Below are 23,000 nucleotides of genomic sequence, written 5' to 3' on the forward strand. Positions count from 1 at the left end.
GTGATCTGTGGTTATTGCTGGGATCATTAAGGAATAAAAATCTTAGCCAGTTTAACTTGGCAAGATCTAAATGTTTAAAAAAACAGAGCAAGCACAATTTTTTTTTCACCAAACCCCAAATGTTATAAATCTGCCCCTAAGAATAACTACATTTATTTAGGTTACTTGATGGTGTTCGGTTCTAAAGATAAGGGCTGTAAGTTTATTGCTTGCTTCTCTCACATACCCATATACTGCTTCACTTGTAGCTCTTATTTACTTGTAACAGCTGAACATTATTGCATTGTTCTTACAAACAATTCCTCTGGGGTCTTCAAGAACAACTCCTGTTAAGCCTTGTTTGAGGAATGTTAAGCATGAAACCCAAGATCAGATATTTTTTCACTTTCTGTATTTGGGGTGATAAAATGCTTAATATTATCCATTTCCAACTATTTTATGTATTTACAATTTCATTGCTATTAGAGTGTAGGCAAGCTGGGCTCTGGGTTATGCAAGAAACAGCTGCAGAGGGAAAGGCCCAGCTAGTTATTTAACACGTGCGAGCAATGTCATCTCCACATCTGCTCAGAATTTAACAGAACCTTTTTGTTATATTTCTTAATGTTTTATTTGATTTAATAAAGGCAACACCACTTGGCTCATAGCTCAGAGACTGGGTAGGTTGTATGGTGATTGAATAGGTACCTTTCACCTTATAATAATGCAGCTTTTCTTCAGTTTTCTTTTTGTGTTTGGTTAAAATGTATGAGGTCAGTAATCTAAGGCTCCTTTTTTTAAGTAATATAACGGCAATTACAATGTGCCCTCCATATACTTGTTAAAAAGTGCCTGGGTGCTAGTGCAAGACATAAGGAAGTGATCCCTAACCAGTGGCTCAGGGGCAACATGTTGCCCATCGCCCCTTTTGATGTTGCTCCCAGTGGCCTCAAAGTAGGTGCCCATTTTTAAATGTCTGGCATGAAGGCAAGTTTTGAAGGCATAGAGACACAATTTTAGTCCAAACAGAGCCTCCGGCAGGTTTGCAGTCCCCTTGGGGCTACCAAATAGTCGATCACAGTCCTTATTTGACATCCCCTAATTATGCTTGTGTCCCTCATCAACACTTTTTACATGTGAGTGCAGCTCACAAGTAAAAGAGGTTTGCTTAAGAAATCATCTAAGTCGCCCCACAACCTCACCGCTCTTACCATGAAGGACTACCTACACTGCTTCAAATTAAAGTTCATTCCCTCAAGTCTAAAAGGGTATTGTCTCATTGTTTGATCTTTTCTAAGAAAGAAAAGATTCCTCAGTATCTGTTTATAATGCCCTCTAATGTACATGCAAATAGTAATAATGTTCCCTTTACAAGCGCCTTTTCTCCAGAGAATTTAACCGCAACCTTGACAATCTACCCTCACAGTTTAAATCTTCCATCCCCTTTACTAGTTTAGTTGCAGTCTCTGAACTCTCTCCAGCTCATTAATATCCACATTAAGGACTGGAGCCCAAAACTGCACTGCATACTCAAGGTGAGGCAATACCAGGGACCTATAAAGGGGAAAAATAATGTTCTTATTACTTAAGTTAATGCCCTTTTTTACGTGAGATCCTTCTCAGTTCAGGATACCCCCAACAGTATTCAGTGTATAACTCATGTATTTATATTATTTGTACCAAAGTGCATAACCTTCCTCTTATCAACATTAAACTTCATTTCCCAGTTTGTTGCCCAGTTTTCCAGTTTGGTGTAATCGCTCTTCAAAGTAACAGCAGCATCCTGCACACTTTTTTATTATTAGTACTCTCAAAGCCTGCCTTAAGGCCATTAATAAACAAGTTAAAAAGGAAAGCGCTAAGGACAGACCTCCGGTGGTACTCAACTAACAACACTGGTCAGAGCTTTTTAGGCACAGGAAGAAAATGCTGAGAAGTTCTGTGAAGACAAACCTATTGTAGTTTACAAGTTTACAGCATTGCAATCTAGTCTGATGTCATTGGGCTTCATCTAGCCCTCTAATACATTATTATGACTTACAGTTTTGCCTATGCCTGCTTAGAAATCTTTTTATAATATCAAAGAATACATCCCCCAAGCATGTTTTTTTTATTCTAGTATGGACTCAAAGCATAGAAACTTTGGGCTTGTAGGTATATATGAGAGTGATTATCTTTAAAATACAGTCAAATGAATAGCCTGGACATTGATTGTCATTCTTTTCTTGGGTTATAACACAACATAGAAAGTGTCTATAATGGGTTTTTACAGTATGTATTGGGTTTTACAGTATTTTACAGCTTTATTTACATATATTTCCTCTTTAAATGAATATTACATTTGGCCCTTTGCAGTTTTTTTATAATCATTCTATTTTTATCACATTTTGTTTTAAAAAATTAGCTCATCTAAGGCTGACGTCCAATTTCTTTCATTTATTTTTGACCAACCACTTAACTGGTAAATCTCTAAGTCTGTTTAATGGCAGTGATCATTTAACGTTGGAAATCAACCAGCAAATAGTGGAAGGTCATATACTGGGTTCACAAGTTATTGTGTATGAATGGAGGGGGTAACCTGTTGAAAAAAATATAGACTTTACAATGTAAGATATTTTAATACTTTACAGAGCTTTTGCCAGTAAAATTACTGGATGAAAAGAACACCTTAATGTTACCACTAAATTTATAGCACTGAGGAATGCATTTAATTAGTCATGCTTCCTGGATCCTGCTGGTTTATTGGAAATATGTAATACTGAAGGCAGCGCAGCTAAAAATATAGTTATTCAAGCAACAAGGCATTCTTATTCACAGATATATACTTTGTATTTACAATTCCAAGCCTTGCTATACATTTTTGAGTCTAAGAAAAAAGTTTTTTTTTTTTTTTACAGAAAATAAAAATGAGTGTGGGAGACTACTTTATGAAAGGAATAATTCAATATTTTGGCATTCATAGGGGATAGCAGTTCCGCTCTTGAGACAAGTTAGTGAGAGATGGATGCCTATGCATAAAATCCAGAACTTGATGAAGGACACTTTATGAATCCATGTCTACTGAAAATAGTTCCCTAGTCAGTAGCATGTCACTGTAATAACCTTAGGCTTCTGGAAGATAGAAATATATTTATATATTGTTATACATATCTTAGATTTTCTCATTTAGTCAACAATGTCTACTTTGTTAGCAGTTTTATTTATGCCATACTTAATTTGTTTTTGGTCATTCAATGTAGTGTTTTTGTACATTAATCCACTATAAAGGCCTTGCCTGAGACATGTACACTCAAAACAGATGTCTTCAAATGCTGGAAAAGTATAAATACATCAGAGAACTGTAATTGTTTGATATGCTTTCCGACCGTGTGATAGATGTTACTGGAATAATAACACTTATAGGAGCCTGGAGATATTTTGACTGTGGTGTTTCATAATCCTTTCAGAAAGTTTACTGAATTAGCTTACCCAAAAAGGCAGGAAATCTTAAATAATAAAGAGTATTCTCAATTTACCAACTAGTAAAATGTTTCAAGACTAGGATATGTTATCAGAGGGATTTACTTATCACCAACTGATATAGCTTTCCCCTCTTTAATGCAATTCTTCTGATATTTTTACTGCTATATCCATAGCAAGATGCAACCTTCTGTTGGCTTGGGTGTGACTGGTGCCCACGGTGGCCAACTCTGCTGCTGATGGTATAGGCCAATGGCCCCCAACCGGCAGCTCGGAAGTAACATGTTGCTCACCAACCACTTGGATGTTGCTCCCAGTGGCCTCAAAGCAGGTGCTTAGTTTGAATAGGTCTACCAAATAACCAATCATAGCCCCTATTTGGTACCAGGTAAATTTTTATGCTTGTGATGCTGCTCAACATGGGTTATATTTGAATTTAGCTCATGGGTAAAAAAAGGTTGGCAATCCCTGGTATAGGCAATCTGTAAAGAGTTAAAGGAAAGAGTCTAGTAATGTCATAGGACACAAGAAGTACTGTATATCTTGGGGACATGTCATTCTTGTCACAGTAAATGTGCTATTCAGATTATTGGCCTACTTTGATTTGGAATAAGCAGGATTTTGCTGTTAGCCTTGGCATGACATCATTAAATTCTCCCTGACAAATAAAAGAAGACAGTAACTACATCTGCTATTTCAAAGCACTAACATACATGTACTTAACCTATGTGAATGTCTTTTGGGGCTTTCTCATTTTATCTTTCTCCCTCCTGTATGATTGCCTCATTTGTTTCCCCTACTTACCTGTCCATCACAATTGTACTTCTTTCATATTATTCTTCCTCCTTTGCAGACCTTGTCCTACCCATCCCTTTGTATAAAAAAAAACCCTTAAGTAGAAGTAAAATCATTGCCATAAAGGTACTGTGCTGAATTAGTAAATAACCTAAATGGAACGAAATAGATTCATTTGATTTTATAGCCCGTCTGACGACTGTAAATATGGCGCAGTCCAGCAGTAAATGACAGCTACCAAGATCTGCACTCTCTTTGTGCGACTTAAATTCTAGCAGCCTGCATGTTTTTTGTTTTGGAGTTATCGTCTCACCTTGTTATTTTACCAATTTACAGCTCAAGCCATTTACTAAATTCTTGAATTTCACAAGAAGCAACATTTTTATAAACACCCAAGATTATTTTTAATATTTAATCGATATCCGTATTATTTAGCAGTAGGAAACCAGTTTAAATATTAATAGTGTGATGTATTGCAAATTGTCCTAATGTATTATTTCCTCTCTGCAGCACAGAATATGTGGGTAAATCACTTTTATTGTTTTCGTTTCCAAATCCCTGAAAAGTGACTCCATAAAAACATTCTGCTTTTGATAAATGATTCATTAAATATAAAAAATAGCAGGGAAAACATGTACAAACAAGAAAGGCACATAAATGAGGATAAATATGCAAATGAGTGTGCAGTGAATCTAATGAAATTTTAATCAGTTCTCATACCTATCTTACTCATTCCTAAAGGACAATCATTGATCAACAGAGCCGCATGAGAAAGCCAGATAATATAGGTCATATTCAAATCAAGTTCAGAAAGAAGTATATTTTGCAGATTTATTGCTGAACTAGTTTAGCCTGCAAGGTGCCCTTTGCTGAAATAGATCCTAGAGTTGTGCTTCCGCCATGACACAGATTTAGAAGTTCTACTTACAGAGTAATGGATAACATTCAGATAACCAGTGGTTAATTTGCAAACAATAAAGTTTTGTAAGCAATCTTGCATCTGCATCTTCCAGTTATAATATTTGCTGTTTCTTTCTAAACTGTTGCATAGGGGATACATTTCAGGGCTTACAGGCATGAGTTAAAATGGCATAGTGGCAGACATAATGGCAAACTATGGCCAGACATAATAGCAAACTATGGCCAGACATAATGGCAAACTATGGCCAGACATAATAGCAAACTATGACCAGACATAATAGCAAACTATGACAAGACATAATAGCAAACTATGACCAGACATAATAGCAAACTATGGCCAGACATAATGGCAAACTATGGCCAGACATAATAGCAAACTATGACCAGACATAATAGCAAACTATGACAAGACATAATAGCAAACTATGGCCAGACATAATAGCAAACTATGACCAGACATAATAGCAAACTATGGCCAGACATAATGGCAAACTATGGCCAGATATAATAGCAAACTATGACAAGACATAATAGCAAACTATGGCCAGACATAATGGCAAACTATGGCCAGATATAATAGCAAACTATGGCCAGACATAATGGCAAACTATGGCCAGATATAATAGCAAACTATGACCAGACATAATAGCAAACTATGGCCAGACATAATGGCAAACTATGGCCAGATATAATAGCAAACTATGACCAGACATAATAGCAAACTATGACAAGACATAATAGCAAACTATGGCCAGACATAATAGCAAACTATGACCAGACATAATAGCAAACTATGACCAGACATAATAGCAAACTATGACAAGACATAATAGCAAACTATGGCCAGACATAATAGCAAACTATGGCCAGACATAATAGCAAACTATGACCAGACATAATAGCAAACTATGACCAGACATAATAGCAAACTATGGCCAGACATAATAGCAAACTATGGCCAGACATAATAGCAAACTATGACAAGACATAATAGCAAACTATGACCAGGCATAATAGCAAACTATGACCAGGCATAAAAGCAAACTATGACCAGGCATAATAGCAAACTATGACCAGGCATAATAGCAAACTATGACAAGACATAATAGCAAACTATGACCAGGCATAATAGCAAACTATGACAAGACATAATAGCAAACTATGACCAGGCATAATATCAAACTATGACAAGACATAATAGCAAACTATGGCCAGACATAATAGCAAACTATGGCCAGACATAATAGCAAACTATGACCAGACATAATAGCAAACTATGACCAGACATAATAGCAAACTATGACAAGACATAATAGCAAACTATGGCCAGACAAATAGCAAACTATGACCAGGCATAATAGCAAACTATGACCAGACATAATAGCAAACTATGGCCAGACATAATAGCAAACTATGGCCAGACATAATAGCAAACTATGGCCAGACATAATAGCAAACTATGGCCAGACATAATAGCAAACTATGGCCAGACATAATAGCAAACTATGGCCAGGCATAATAGCAAACTATGACCAGGCATAAAAGCAAACTATGACCAGACATAATAGCAAACTATGGCCAGACATAATAGCAAACTATGACCAGACATAAAAGCAAACTATGACAAGACATAATAGCAAACTATGGCCAGACATAATAGCAAACTATGACCAGACATAATAGCAAACTATGACCAGACATAATAGCAAACTATGGCCAGACATAATAGCAAACTAGCCAGACATAATAGCAAACTATGACAAGACATAATAGCAAACTATGACCAGGCATAAAAGCAAACTATGACAAGACATAATAGCAAACTATGGCCAGACATAATAGCAAACTATGACCAGACATAATAGCAAACTATGACCAGACATAATAGCAAACTATGGCCAGACATAATAGCAAACTAGCCAGACATAATAGCAAACTATGACAAGACATAATAGCAAACTATGACCAGGCATAATAGCAAACTATGACCAGGCATAAAAGCAAACTATGACCAGACATAATAGCAAACTATGACCAGGCATAAAAGCAAACTATGACCAGGCATAATAGCAAACTATGGCCAGACATAATAGCAAACTATGACCAGGCATAATAGCAAACTATGACAAGACATAATAGCAAACTATGACAAGACATAATAGCAAACTATGGCCAGACATAATAGCAAACTATGACCAGGCATAATAGCAAACTATGACAAGACATAATAGCAAACTATGACAAGACATAATAGCAAACTATGGCCAGACATAATAGCAAACTATGAACAGACATAATAGCAAACTATGACCAGGCATAATAGCAAACTATGACCAGGCATAATAGCAAACTATGACCAGGCATAATAGCAAACTATGACCAGACATAATAGCAAACTATGACCAAGCATAATAGCAAACTATGACCAGGCATAATAGCAAACTATGACCAGACATAATAGCAAACTATGACCAGGCATAATAGCATACTATGACCAGGCATAATAGCAAACTATAACCAGACATAATAGCAAACTATGACAAGACATAATAGCAAACTATGACCAGACATAATAGCAAACTATGACAAGACATAATAGCAAACTATGACCAGACATAATAGCAAACTATGACCAGACATAATAGCAAACTATGACAAGACATAATAGCAAACTATGACCAGGCATAATAGCAAACTATGACCAGGCATAAAAGCAAACTATGACCAGACATAATAGCAAACTATGACCAGGCATAAAAGCAAACTACTGGACTGTTTTCTTGTGAAATAACTATACATACTATATCTTGGATGCATTTATTATTAATGCTTATATATCTTGTCAGTTGAGCCCCATATTAGATTATGGATGTGGTCAGTGGTGGGTGGCTCTGCACTGGCTCTCCATGTAATATAGAATATGAATCTTTTGCAACCTGGCCAGGCACACTTAGGGGCACATTTACTAATCCACGAACGTCCGAAAAGCATCTGAATGCGTTTTTTTGTTATGATCGGTATTTTTGCGATTTTTTCCGCCGCCGTCACGACTTTTGTGCGAATTGTCGCGACTTTTTCGTCGTCGCAAAATAATCGTACTGTCGTGCCGAGTACGAAAGTTTCGGATTCATTCAAGCTTCAGTATCGTGACTTTCCTTGGGCCAGGTTGGAGCTGCAGAGTGCCATTGAGCCCTATGGGAGACTTTCCTTGGGCCAGGTTGGAGCTGCAGAGTGCCATTGAGCCCTATAGGAGGCTTTCCTTGGGCCGGGTTGGAGCTGCAGAGTGCCATTGAGCCCTATGGGAGACTTTCCTTGGGCCGGGTTGGAGCTGCAGAGTGCCATTGAGCCCTATGGGAGACTTTCCTTGGGCCAGGTTGGAGCTGCAGAGTGCCATTGAGCCCTATGGGAGACTTTCCTTGGGCCAGGTTGGAGCTGCAGAGTGCCATTGAGCCCTATGGGAGACTTTCCTTGGGCCGGGTTGGAGCTGCAGAGTGCCATTGAGCCCTATGGGAGACTTTCCTTGGGCCAGGTTGGAGCTGCAGAGTGCCATTGAGCCCTATGGGAGACTTTCCTTGGGCCAGGTTGGAGCTGCAGAGTGCCATTGAGCCCTATGGGAGACTTTCCTTGGGCCGGGTTGGAGCTGCAGAGTGCCATTGAGCCCTATAGGAGGCTTTCCTTGGGCCGGGTTGGAGCTGCAGAGTGCCATTGAGCCCTATGGGAGACTTTCCTTGGGCCAGGTTGGAGCTGCAGAGTGCCATTGAGCCCTATGGGAGACTTTCCTTGGGCCGGGTTGGAGCTGCAGAGTGCCATTGAGTCCTATGGGAGACTTTCCTTGGGCCAGGTTGGAGCTGCAGAGTGCCATTGAGCCCTATGGGAGACTTTCCTTGGGCCAGGTTGGAGCTGCAGAGTGCCATTGAGTCCTATGGGAGGCTTCCAAAATCATGCAAAGTCGTAAAGGTTTGCCCGTCATTTACGAGCGCTCAATACGAAAAAGTTGCGACAATTCGTGGAAAAGTCGTAACGGCGCCGAAAAAGTTGCGCCAATTCGCGGAAAAGTCGCAATGGCGACGAAAAAATCGCAAAATGTTCGTTTCCAATCCGATTTTTTCCCATTCGGGATTCAGATTCATGGATTAGTAAATGTGCCCCTTAGAATCACCAAACATCTATACCTTTGCCCGATTTACCTACCCAGGCCAATGGCTGGATCACAATAAAGGCCTTTAGAGACCCTTGAGGAGAGATCAATATCCACAGTCCTTGCCAGAAATGGTTTTCAAGCCAACATGTCTGGTCATGGGTATCATTAAAATGATGGCTACAATTTCAGTGTTTGTTAAATATTCATTATAGTTTAAAATAAAATACATTTTATATTATGATATTATAGCAGTGCTTGGACTGACTCCTGGAAAGAGTATTTTTTTCTGAATATGTGCCAAATTGCTTAGGTCCTCAAGGGATTTCAGAGTGAAATTTAGGATTTTTCTTATAACACATATGCCTTTTCTGAAAGCTAATCTCTAAGAAAAACAGCTCAGCTGTGCCCAGCTCGAGGAATGTCATGCCCCTAGAGCACACTCCTAACATGCAATTAATGGAAGAAATCTGAGTAAGGTGGGGCATACAAAAACATAAATCTCAGTCCCACAGAGATTTTATTCAGGCATTGGGTATCTGCTTCTAATAGGCAACAGCAGATTAAGCCTCTTTCTTTGACTATATATGACTGTCGGTACATAGTCAGTTTGTGGAAAGAATTTAAAATCAGTCACAGCTGAAACTCTGCAAACTCCAGTTCTTCTTGTACAGTAAGTGGTGAAATAAAGCTGGGATTTGCATAATAAGATGTTTCTAAATGATGCCTTTTACAGTAATTGTATGCTTCCAAAAGCCAAAGGAGTCCCTTTTATGTGCAGAAGAATAGAATCTGTATCTGCATTTTGGTGTGTTAACAGTTCAAATCTGTTCTGTTAGGACTGAAATTTAAAAGGCACAAATGTTGAATGAGGTTCTTAAGAGATGTAAAGTCTTGTACATACAATGAAAGTTATATATGGAACAGTAGTGTCTCTTTAATGAGTAGCCATTACAAAAGGAACAGTGCACAATATTTCTTGACCAGGTACAGGTATCGGACCACTTATCCGGAAACCCGTTATCCAGAAAGCTCCGAATTACGGAAAGCCTGTCTCCCATAGACTCCATTATAAGCAAATAATTCAGAATTTTAAAAGTGATTTCCTTTTTCTATGTAGAAATAAAACCGGTCCTTGTAATTGATCCCAACTAAGATATAAATAATCCTTATTGGATGCAAAACAATCCTATTGGGTTTAATTAATGGTTTATTGATTTTTTAGTAGACTTAAGGTATTGAGATCCAAATTACAGAAAGACCCCTTAACCGGAATACCCTTGGTCCCGAGCATTCTGGATAATGGGTCCTATACCTGTACTTGAACGTGAAGAAAGAATAGCACCTGTGATGGCAACTGTTTCTAGCAATGAAGACTTATGCAAAAGGACCATGCTGTGTACACTTAAAAAGACTGAAAAAAGTTTGTGAGGGGTGTAATAAATTCACAATGCCCCAGGACAACTAACATTATAGAAATCAATCAGCAAGAAACATTTAGGGGCAGATTTATCAAATCACGAGTTGGAATCCCAAATGTGAAAAATTCGGATTGGAAACAAATCGCAAATATCACGAAGATCGCAAATATCACGAAAATGCTTATGAAAAAAACGTATTAGTCACGATAATATTGTATTGGTGATCCGAAAGTCACAACATTTTCGTACCGTACAATTGTAAACAGCGGTAAAACCTTTCAGATTTTTTCGTGCAAGTGTTCGTGCGGCGTATGAAAAGTCATGCGTTGTAAGAAAAAATCGTACGGACGCCCGAAAAAATCGGCGAAAATACGCCCGGAGCGTTCGTGCTTTGGTAAATGTGCCCCTCAGTGTCTGATTGGCTGCTATATTAATGGGTTTAGACAGTTTTAGACTAATTGCTAATACCATGTTTCTGACTCAGAAGCACTCTTTGAAGGTCAGGGTGTAAGTGACCCTAACTGTCTATGCACTTTCTGTGTCCCTCCTGTGCACCCAGTTAACCATAGGGCTGCTCTCTGTTGAGCAAAGAGACTGGTACTTTATATGGAATCTAGACTGCTATTCTCTCAGAAACTGATAAAAAATAGAAAATTCATGGAAAAGTACAAAAGTTCTCAGAGAAGCACTTTTGGTTTTCATCTCCTTAAATGTGTTGTTGTGTGATGCCTTTACTGGTTGTCAAAGGATTCCCATGCATGTATATAAAGCTATGCCAAGGTTAAATAAATAAAAAATAATGACTGTTACAAGTTATTTAATGCTATATATAGCATTATATATATATATATATATCCTTGAGAAAGGTCCTATTGAGGACCGAAACGTCGGATTCTTTTTAAACAATATGTTGTAAATAAACTTTTGACAAATTTTAAGGGTGTTGGCCACAGAATATTTATTGCTGAATACCTAAGTTTTGGCTGTGCACCCCGCAAAGCTATAAGCTTTAGTGTGCAGACACTACAAGGACTGATATATATAAATATATATATATGTCTGCCTACGTACTGGACATCAGGGCCGAAAAGGCACGTGCCTGGGGTGCAATTCTTGGGGGGGCTCTAGGCATGTACATCTTGTCTGCCTATCCCTAGTCTAACTGCTCCAGTTCCTTTTTATGATCGCTTCCTGCCCGTGTCCCCGCACTCCTCCAACGCTTGCTCCTCTCACCCCTACCCCGGCATTATCACAGTGTATGTGCTCATTCTGGGGGGCTGGGGTGCAATGAGGTGGCCATCTGGGTTGCCTAGGGCACCCAGCTGTCCTGGCCCAGCACTGCTGCACATAGGTTTGCATTCATTTTTAGTCCTACATTAATAATGACTTCTAATACTAATTATGTTATTAACATCTGGGTTTATTTTGAGGTAAAATGGATTGCTTTCCTCCTTTGCCTCTTTATATTTGCCACTTAATCTCTGTTATGTCTGTCTGTCTGTCAAATGTCTGTGTACATTTTTGTAACTATAAATATTTTTTTCTTAAACATTGTCCTCCTGTTTATATTTCCACTGTATTGTAAAATGCACAGTGCTGCCTACACAGTGGAGCTATATACTATAAATACAGAATAATTGTGTCATGTCAAAGACATTCAGCTGTCCCCCTGTTGGGTATTCTTTCTTGTACTTTTTTATACAGTTTCTTTGCTGCTCTTCTGCACTTTATAATGAACATGTATTTTCCAATTCACTGTTCTGCAATGTTTAGCGCGACAAAAATACCCCAGAAAAAAGTACAGATTTGGTTTTTATGTATAACAATACACACATTGCATGTCCACAACAAGTTCTCCTTATTGAGTTCATGTTAAACAGAGGTTTATATCATATATTTAAAGGGGAATCTGCTGTTAAGGGTGCGATAATAAAACTACAGTAAAAAAGGCCATGTTATACAAAAATACAGGTTTGGTTGATATTAAAAAATTTCTAATTAAAATCGCAACAGTACCAGCCATGTACTGGCAGGGCCATCTGTGAGGTTTCATTTAGCTTAAAAACTTGTGACATGATCCACCCTTTCTCCATTATAGTATGCACAACATGTCACGCTGCATGAGATTCATTGTCCCATTAAAGCCTTCTTCATATGTAACTGTAAGGAACTGTAGTTGCAGGGATTATTGAAGATGAGTGACTTCTAGCTAGCGGCACTGCAGCCTCAGTTGAGTTTCTCACAACAAGAGGCAAAAAGCCTTTCCTGGTAACTTCAAGAGCCAAAATTCTAATGATTACTGTATATACTCAAGTATAAGCCTAGTTTTTCAGCACCCGAAATGTGCTGAAAAAGTCACCCTCGGCTTATACTCGAGTCGGGTGCCATGGGTCCCTCCAGACTAGCACCCTCTGTCCTTTGTGTGCAAATTAGGCCACCTGTAACCAGACCCTCCGGTGCCCTGGCACGCTACCTAATTCATCTTCATCTACCATCCTCACCTGTCCCATTCTGCACTAGACATCGCACTTTATATTGTATATAAACTATATACAGTTTTGAAGGATTAAGCTAAGGGGTGTAGTACTCTTAAGTTATCATTGTTGATACCATATTGTTTTTGTTTACCCTCTTCTCCACTTACAGAGCTCACTTACTGTTTTTCTTTGAAATAAATATTTAAAAACATAAACCCCACTGATGCCTCAATGAATGTAATTTTATTGGTATTTATTTTGATTATTGAAACTTAGCAGTAGCGGCTGCATTTCCCACCCTAGGCTTATACTCGAGTCAATAAGTTTTTCCAGTTTTCTTAGGTAAAATTAGGTACCTCGGCTTATATTTGGATCGGCTTATACTCGAGTATATACGGTAAATCTAAATTTTGGCTCTTCGAGTGCAGAAAGGGCTATTGCAATAGCGATGTGCCCCCTCGACCCTCTCAGATGCAAAAAGCTATGCAAGAGAGAGTGGCATCCACTAGGCTGCCTGAGGTGGCACTTACCACCAAAATGCTCACAGCCTCCTATCACAGACAGATAACTTCTTCCTGGGAGAAGAACATATTCATATACATTCCATGATTTTATCCTGACACGGTCTATGTCTGCCTCTGGCTCATTTACTCATAACAGGGCTGTAGACTGTTCTTTTTTGCTTCACCAAAAAATTCTTAAAATTGCGAGAAAATTTGCAAAATGTTGAAAAATTGCAAATTGCATTGTCAAAGCTCTACAAGAAGTAGAGAGCACAATCAGAAAAATGAATCATAATAACAAATCACCAGTCAGCAATTAGATTTGAACAGTCACCTACACCGTTTCAGAAAACAAAAGCAAAGATCTGATTGGTTGCTATGGGCAACATCCGTTGTGATGTTGGCTTATACACTATAATAAATATGCCCTTAGTACATCTGGATGTCACAGATCAGCAGAAAGGACAAACTGCCCAGAGGTATATTTCCATCAGCAGGAGAAGCAAGTGGCACAGTGGGAAAGAGTCTCACATATTGGCAGAGCATTGCAGTGCCCAAATAGCTGATTTGCACTGGAGAGGGTAGGTGCTATTTTGTAGGTGCTATTATGTTATTCAGACAGTTACTTGAGTGGCAAATGTCAGGGACCTAACTGCCGACGCAATAGAATTTAGATTTCTGGGTTACTCTTTGATCTATGCTGTGTCTGTCTTGTCTGGCAAAGGGTTAGTAAGATACAAATATGTCAAGATTTACAGCATTGAAAGATAGGTTCACACATTTAAGATGGCTCATTATTCTACAGGACATTTATGTATGGATTTAAAAGATATAAATAACAAGATGAAGAATCAACGGAGTGGAACAGCTTTAGATGAAGAAAGAGCGCTGCAGATTAGTCTTCTAGCAATGTCAATTTTGTATAGGATAGGTAATAACAAGATGAAAGCAAAGTCAATACAAGCAAAGTTTTAGAAATAAGTCATGAAGGCATAAACAGTGAAATACAATTTTCCTTATTCCTTTTGATTTCATGGCACAAAATCTTACTTAAAATTAACTTTCCTGAACTGAAATCATAGGTATATGGTTGACTGTGTGGCAAAGGGGTAAATAAGATGCTCAGTTAACACTTCATATGCAATATGCCAAAAGCAATAGAAAGAAAGCAACCCTTCGATAGGATAACCAATACACCAATAAACCAATACACCAATATACAGCCATGCTTATTGTTAAAACTATGGCAACTTTTAGTGGACCTCACCAGTGCTGGGCCAATCTGGCCAGGCGTCCTAGGACCCCCCACCATTGCGCCCTATTCAGGTGCCTCTTCTGCCTACCCCTAGTTCCGGCCCTGGACCTTACAACCACTGCCAGATGGCCATGCCCCTTGAGTCAAGTGCTGGGTCAAACACATGTTTGTAAAACTGTAGTAGTGCAAAGCTGAAACTGCAAGATGAGCTAGTAAAACCTTCATGGAAGTTAGGAAAAAACGTGAGCATCAAAAAAGTGGTTTTAAATATTTGTAATGATCAACTTAATCCAGAATCTCTAATGTGCCTATGTTGATATGAAAAATTTTGAATCAGAAGAGATCAGCAAATGGTATGCATTTAGTAGATAAGGACAAAGTGCATTTACAAGCTCAGAGATTTTGCTCTGTGAAAAGAAAAGGAAAAGCCATCATGCTCATATGGAAAGCTTGCTAAGGAATTATTAAACCAAAATTGAACTAAGAACAATGTAACATGAAAGAGCGAGCCAGCTCTCCCAAATTAAGTGGTTACAGTGAGGATATTGAATTCTATACCCAAAAGAGTCAGCCACATTTTGATACTTGCATCTGGAATCTGAGAATAACGTTCATTTTTGGCTTTTTATATAACATGTTCTGGAAGAGGCAATCACTGAACGGTCTTACAGAATCTGAATGACTATGTTTTTCCTTTGGAAATTTAACATATGCTCCAAGGATTCATAAAAATCTTGGCTCTCATCTCTACCCTGATGCACAATATTTCCCACATTTCACTGAATCCCTTCAAATATTTTATAATGAAATGGTTCTGTATTGCCTGCATTCACTCCTGTAAAATGTTCAGTTCGATTCATATTACTGCAGACTTTATCTTACAAATACAACATGAAATGCCTTATTACCTATATGGTTCTGTCTAGTGATGAGCGAATCAGTCCCATTTCCCTTCACCAAAAATTTGAAAAACGGCTTAAAAATTTGCAAAATGCAGCTACCATGCAACTTTTTTTTACATGTTCGACTTTTTATTGATGTGACCGCAACTTTTTTCTCACTCCAGATATATTAGTCATATAATATATGACAATGTGTTTTTCTCTAGTAATTTTTTGTTGCAGTGAATTTTCGAGGCAGTTTTATGATAAGATTCACCAATGGCCCAATGAGGAATTTTGCAGCAAATCCATGCCTGGCGAAAAATATAGTTCATTGCCAGATCTGTCCCACAAAAGCTAACTAAAACAATATCAGAAAGAAACAAAATGAATATTGGGAGTACATAGAGACCAAGGCTACACCATGAAGCAGAAAATACTGTATTTACAGAGCTCAAAATGACTTGAAGAATGCTAATTTATCTTTGGATAATCCTACAGATCCAACAGATCTAAAGCACAAAATCACATATTATCTTTCTTGCTACTGATAGAACAGGTAGGTGAGCTGGAAAGAGACATCACTGAATGGGAGATATAATTGGCTATAGTTTAACTAACAAACAACAAATCCTGCATCTGGGCCTTCTTCCTGATTCTATGTATTAAGCCAATATTATAATCCTTGCCTGTGAAGGCACAGGCAAGCCCTGTCCATACCGGGCCATGTTGCATCCACTCTAGCTTGCTCATCTGAATGTCACACAAGTTAGTAGATGGGACAGGGGTTTGCTTCCCGCCTCCAACTTTGCACTTTTAAAAATGTAACATTGTTTTTAATAGTTGTACTTGGGAATATCTGTAGGTTTTCCAGTAGAATGTATGTATGTATGTATATTTTTATTTATAAAGCGCTACTTATGTATGCAGCGCTGTACAGTAGAATACATTAATACAAACAGGGGGTTAATAAGATAATAATAGATAAATACAAAGTACAACAATAAATACAAATAAATACAAGATACAGTTGCAATAAGTTAAGAGTCAAAGACACAAGGGGATGGAGGTCCCTGCCCCGTAGAGCTTACAATCTATATGGGAGGGTAACTTACAGACACAAATAGGCAAATATAAGTGCTGTAGGTCACAGTAGGTGACATTACATTGTGTGTGTTTGGGAGCAAGTAATAATTATGTATTATCTATACAACCCAATACATTAAACACATTGAACCCAATAAGTTGGACAAAGCCTTGCTTACAAAATATATAAAAGATGGCTGAACACACTGCAGTAAAAACAGAACTTCTGCTTATTTTACTTGTATTTAAAATATTTGACTTGTACAGGTGATTATAGACGGGGCATCTAGTCTTCTAAGGTGTTGCAGTTTAAAAAGTTGTGTTCTTTAGAATTCTGAATTCATTTACTTGATTGTGTTAAATTTATATTTAACTTCTGCTTCACCAAACAATCAAATTTTTGCCTTTAACCACAGAACTGGAATCTAAGGTGGAGCCATGTTTTGGAGTTACAATGTATTGTTTTGCATTACTGTAGCAAGCTCAAGCCTCAATAGAATTAGGTAAGCCAGCAGGAGAGGGAATTAAGATACAATAAAAGACCATAGTTCAGGAGCTGAAACATACAATCCCATGAAAATGCAGCAATTTAAAAAAAGAAAGCTATTTAACTTTTTGCATTTTAATGGGACACATTTTTAGGCAGTTTATTCTGGAGGGAAAATTGTCCCACAAAAATCTGTCATAAAAATTCTGCTCAGTATTGCCCATATTTTAGTGTGAGATGATGTTACCTCCCAATCGCACAAATGAATAAAACAAGCAGATAAGTAGGGCTCCCTCTGCAGAATAATAATAGCAATATGCTTTCATGTAGGGTTGGACTGGGCCACCGGGATACCAAAGAAAATCTCGGTGGGCTTGGGTGGGTCATGGCCCCTAAATAAATTAATTTCCTGTGCTGCAGCACCACCATATAGTGAAACTGGGCAACCCCATAAATCTCACCTTAAAGGGATTGTATATGCTCATTTTCAAACATACTTTTTAAAAACTACAGTATTTACCAGTCCACTAAGAAGCCCCTAATAATGAGCTGCTCATAAAAGCTTAGAAAAGTGATGGGTTTGCTTGTTTAAATGTTGATAGAGAGCTCTGAACAAATTGCCCTGTTTTTAAAGGAAGGGGAGGCAAAGTCAGTGAAAATAGCACATCTTTCAAATTAGTGCCTTATAATGGAAAAATAGGAATATATGTGTTTTTTTTCATTAAAACAATGAGAATTTAATTTCAACACAAGTCCAATTTATTGTCTGCCATTACATACACCCCTTAATCCATGCTGCTACAAGCTGGGCCTGGTACCTGCCACCTATTTCTCTGCCCATGCCCCATCCACCTACATGCAACTCACCTTAGTAACATACAGTGCATGCAATAGAAACAGTATGTATGCTACGGCAGGTAACCTCTAATCTGTTTCTTGGTAATAACATAACATTTTGTAGCTCTTACAAAATAATATTTCACATCATAAACCCTTCCTATAAAACCGCTAATCATGAAAATGCTTTTTTTTTTACACATCGGGAAAGTTCTTGCCAAGAATCTCAGGTAACACATTTATGGGTTTTCCTGTCAGTTCCAGGAAGCAATGAAAAGCTATGCATTTCATTTTCTATTCTGATTTTCTGGAACAAAAGACGTTACCTTCATACACACACAACACATTAATGCTCACAGTTACATAATGAACAATCAATATCCTTAGTTATTCACAACTTTGTAAATCAATGGCTAAAATTCCAGCTTTAGAAATCCAGTTTATCACCCATACAGAATGAATGGGACATTTTTTTTTACAAAGAAGAAGAAAACACATTTACAGATTGTAATCATTCCACTTCACACTTTACCTGCCAAGTATAATTTGGAAGAGATTACTCATGGGGCTATCTAAACAAGACTGGCCACCTGGCTGAAGACAATGCAATGATTCAAATTTAGGTCAATTAAGGGACACCTGGAAAAGCAGACTATTTGTGATCAAAATTCTCGATTAAAAGTAGCCACAACTGGGAGTTAAATCCCCTGTTACTAACAGTAATAATATTTTGGATGATGAAAAATATGGCATCAAACTTATAACAGCTGTAAACCTTATTCCATGATAGAGAGAGGGGAGGAGGGAGAGAGTTAGTGATGATATCTCTAAAATCCAGGGCCTTGTGCAGCTTCCTTGTGATGGAATAGCTAGAATATAATTTTAGGCTGATTGATCTGTAAAATGTTACAAACTCATCAGGAACTGGCTTTAACATACTTTTGGGGAAAAAAAGAGTAAAAACCAGAGGCAATAGCGCATTGCAGGTTGCACACTTGAAAAAGAAATATAAAATGTGAATACATTATCTTGGCTGGGACAACGTTTGAGTAATGTACTGTACATTTTATGTGCTATATTATAGAGGAGTTTTTTAGCTATGCACATGGAGTGCAAATGTGGAGTAATTCAAGGCAGCATGTGACAGCCTTATTGTCTGTTTTGCTGTAGGCTTTGGAGCTTCACTATTGCAGTGGCTATGGTGCCCAGTATGATCTCTAGTCCAGTTTCTTTTTAGAAAGGGAAGGACGCTCAGAACCACAAACAGTATTAAACATGTAACCCTATATGTAATAAAATGCAGTTTCCCAAGTAGCAGTAATTTGCTGATTAGTTGCTATGGGTTACTGCCCCTTGACAAACTACCATGCTACATGGTAGTTTTGTTTACCTTCCTACAAAATAAATCTGTTTCATACAAATATAAATGGTAGATAGAGGTGTACACCTCAGCTAATTTAGTTTTATCTGAGGTGTACACCTCTATCTACCATTTATAGAGTACTAAGAGCTATCTCCCATAACCCTGTATTCCCTCACTTGTACTGAGAGCTATCCCCCATACCCCTGTATTCCCTCACTTGTACTGAGAGCTATCCCCCATACCCCTGTATTCCCTCACTTGTACTGAGAGCTATCTCCCATAACCCTGTATTCCCTCACTTGTACTGAGAGCTATCTCCCATAACCCTGTATTCCCTCACTTGTACTGAGAGCTATCTCCCATACCCCTGTATTCCCTCACTTGTACTGAGAGCTATCTCCTCTACCCCTGTATTCCCTCACTTGTACTGAGAGCTATCTCCCATACCCCTGTATTCCCTCACTTGTACTGAGAGCTATCTCCCATAACCCTGTATTCCCTCACTTGTACTGAGAGCTATCTCCCATAACACTGTATTCCCTCACTTGTACTGAGAGCTATCTCCCCTACCCCTGTATTCCCTCACTTGTACTGAGAGCTATCCCCCCTACCTCTGTATTCCCTCACTTGTACTGAGAGCTATCCCCCCTACCTCTGTATTCCCTCACTTGTACTGAGAGCTATCTCCCCTACCCCTGTATTCCCTCACTTGTACTGAGAGCTATCTCCCCTACCCCTGTATTCCCTCACTTGTACTGAGAGCTATCTCCCATACCTCTGTATTCCCTCACTTGTACTGAGAGCTATCTCCCCTACCCCTGTATTCCCTCACTTGTCTTTTTTCAACAAAAAATGAAAAGTTGAGTCGGAATTTAGGTGGATTTCTCTTTGTGAATATGGAGAAAGTATTTTATACCAGTTTTACCACCACTTTTAAACCAAAAACAGCTTAATATAGTAAGTTAGCTTGAAAAAAGATGCATGTCCATCACGTTCAACCATAATGCCTATATATAACCTGGCTAACTGCTGGTTGATCCAGAGGGAGGCAAAAAACCCCATCTGAAGCCTCTCTAATTTGCTGCAGAGGGAAAAATTCCTTCCTGACTCCAAGATGGCAATCGGACCAGTCCCTGGATCAACTTGTACTGAGAGCTATCTCCCCTACCCCTGTATTCCCTCACTTGTACTGAGAGCTATCTCCCATAACCCTGTATTCCCTCACTTGTACTGAGAGCTATCTCCCCTACCCCTGTATTCCCTCACTTGTACTGAGAGCTATCTCCCCTACCCCTGTATTCCCTCACTTGTACTGAGAGCTATCTCCCATACCCCTGTATTCCCTCACTTGTACTGAGAGCTATCTCCCCTACCCCTGTATTCCCTCACTTGTACTGAGAGCTATCTCCCATAACCCTGTATTCCCTCACTTGTACTGAGAGCTATCTCCCCTACCCCTGTATTCCCTCACTTGTACTGAGAGCTATCTCCCATAACCCTGTATTCCCTCACTTGTACTGAGAGCTATCTCCCCTACCCCTGTATTCCCTCACTTGTACTGAGAGCTATCTCCCATAACCCTGTATTCCCTCACTTGTACTGAGAGCTATCTCCCATAACCCTGTATTCCCTCACTTGTACTGAGAGCTATCTCCCCTACCCCTGTAATCCCTCACTTGTACTGAGAGCTATCTCCCCTACCCCTGTATTCTCTCACTTGTACTGAGAGCTATCTCCCCTACCCCTGTATTGCCTCACTTGTACTGAGAGCTATCTCCCCTACCCCTGTATTGCCTCACTTGTACTGAGAGCTATCTCCCCTACCCCTGTATTGCCTCACTTGTACTGAGAGCTATCTCCCCTACCCCTGTATTGCCTCACTTGTACTGAGAGCTATCTCCCCTACCCCTGTATTGCCTCACTTGTACTGAGAGCTATCTCCCCTACCCCTGTATTCCCTCACTTGTACTGAGAGCTATCTCCCATAACCCTGTATTCCCTCACTTGTACTGAGAGCTATCTCCCATAACCCTGTATTCCCTCACTTGTACTGAGAGCTATCTCCCATACCCCTGTAATCCCTCACTTGTACTGAGAGCTATCTCCCCTACCCCTGTATTCTCTCACTTGTACTGAGAGCTATCTCCCATACCCCTGTAATCCCTCACTTGTACTGAGAGCTATCTCCCCTACCCCTGTATTCTCTCACTTGTACTGAGAGCTATCTCCCCTACCCCTGTATTGCCTCACTTGTACTGAGAGCTATCTCCCATACCCCTGTAATCCCTCACTTGTACTGAGAGCTATCTCCCCTACCCCTGTATTCTCTCACTTGTACTGAGAGCTATCTCCCCTACCCCTGTATTCCCTCACTTGTACTGAGAGCTATCTCCCCTACCCCTGTATTGCCTCACTTGTACTGAGAGCTATCTCCCCTACCCCTGTATTGCCTCACTTGTACTGAGAGCTATCTCCCCTACCCCTGTATTGCCTCACTTGTACTGAGAGCTATCTCCCCTACCCCTGTATTCCCTCACTTGTACTGAGAGCTATCTCCCATACCCCTGTATTGCCTCACTTGTACTGAGAGCTATCTCCCCTACCCCTGTATTGCCTCACTTGTACTGAGAGCTATCTCCCCTACCCCTGTATTCCCTCACTTGTACTGAGAGCTATCTCCCCTACCCCTGTATTCCCTCACTTGTACTGAGAGCTATCTCCCCTACCCCTGTATTCCCTCACTTGTACTGAGAGCTATCTCCCCTACCCCTGTATTCTCTCACTTGTACTGAGAGCTATCTCCCCTACCCCTGTATTCTCTCACTTGTACTGAGAGCTATCTCCCATACCCCTGTATTGCCTCACTTGTACTGAGAGCTATCTCCCATACCCCTGTATTCCCTCACTTGTACTGAGAGCTATCTCCCCTACCCCTGTATTCCCTCACTTGTACTGAGAGCTATCCCCCCTACCCCTGTATTCCCTCACTTGTACTGAGAGCTATCTCCCCTACCCCTGTATTCCCTCACTTGTACTGAGAGCTATCTCCCATAACCCTGTATTCCTGTCATGAATCGGCGACGCTCCCTACCTGCTCCTGTGCGGCGGCGTCCTTCCTCCCGGCGCGGCGAATCCAAGATGGCGGCGCCCAGGGCTCCACGTGGGCGCAGGGACGCCGGCGCGATGACGTCACGCGCTATGGCGCCAAATTCAAACTTAAAAGGACGCCAGAGACCCAGGTTCAATGCCCGAGTATAGCTCGACATACCTATTGTGTTCCTGGGTCTCTAATATTCTTATCTGCTTCCTGTTGCTGTTTATTTGCCTGTTCCTGACCTTGAACCTTGCTGCCTGCCTTTAGTGACCTTTGCCTGAACCTGACCTCTCTATTGGATTAT

Source organism: Xenopus tropicalis, chromosome 1 (assembly GCF_000004195.4).
Source record: "Xenopus tropicalis strain Nigerian chromosome 1, UCB_Xtro_10.0, whole genome shotgun sequence".
NCBI lineage: Eukaryota > Metazoa > Chordata > Amphibia > Anura > Pipidae > Xenopus > Xenopus tropicalis.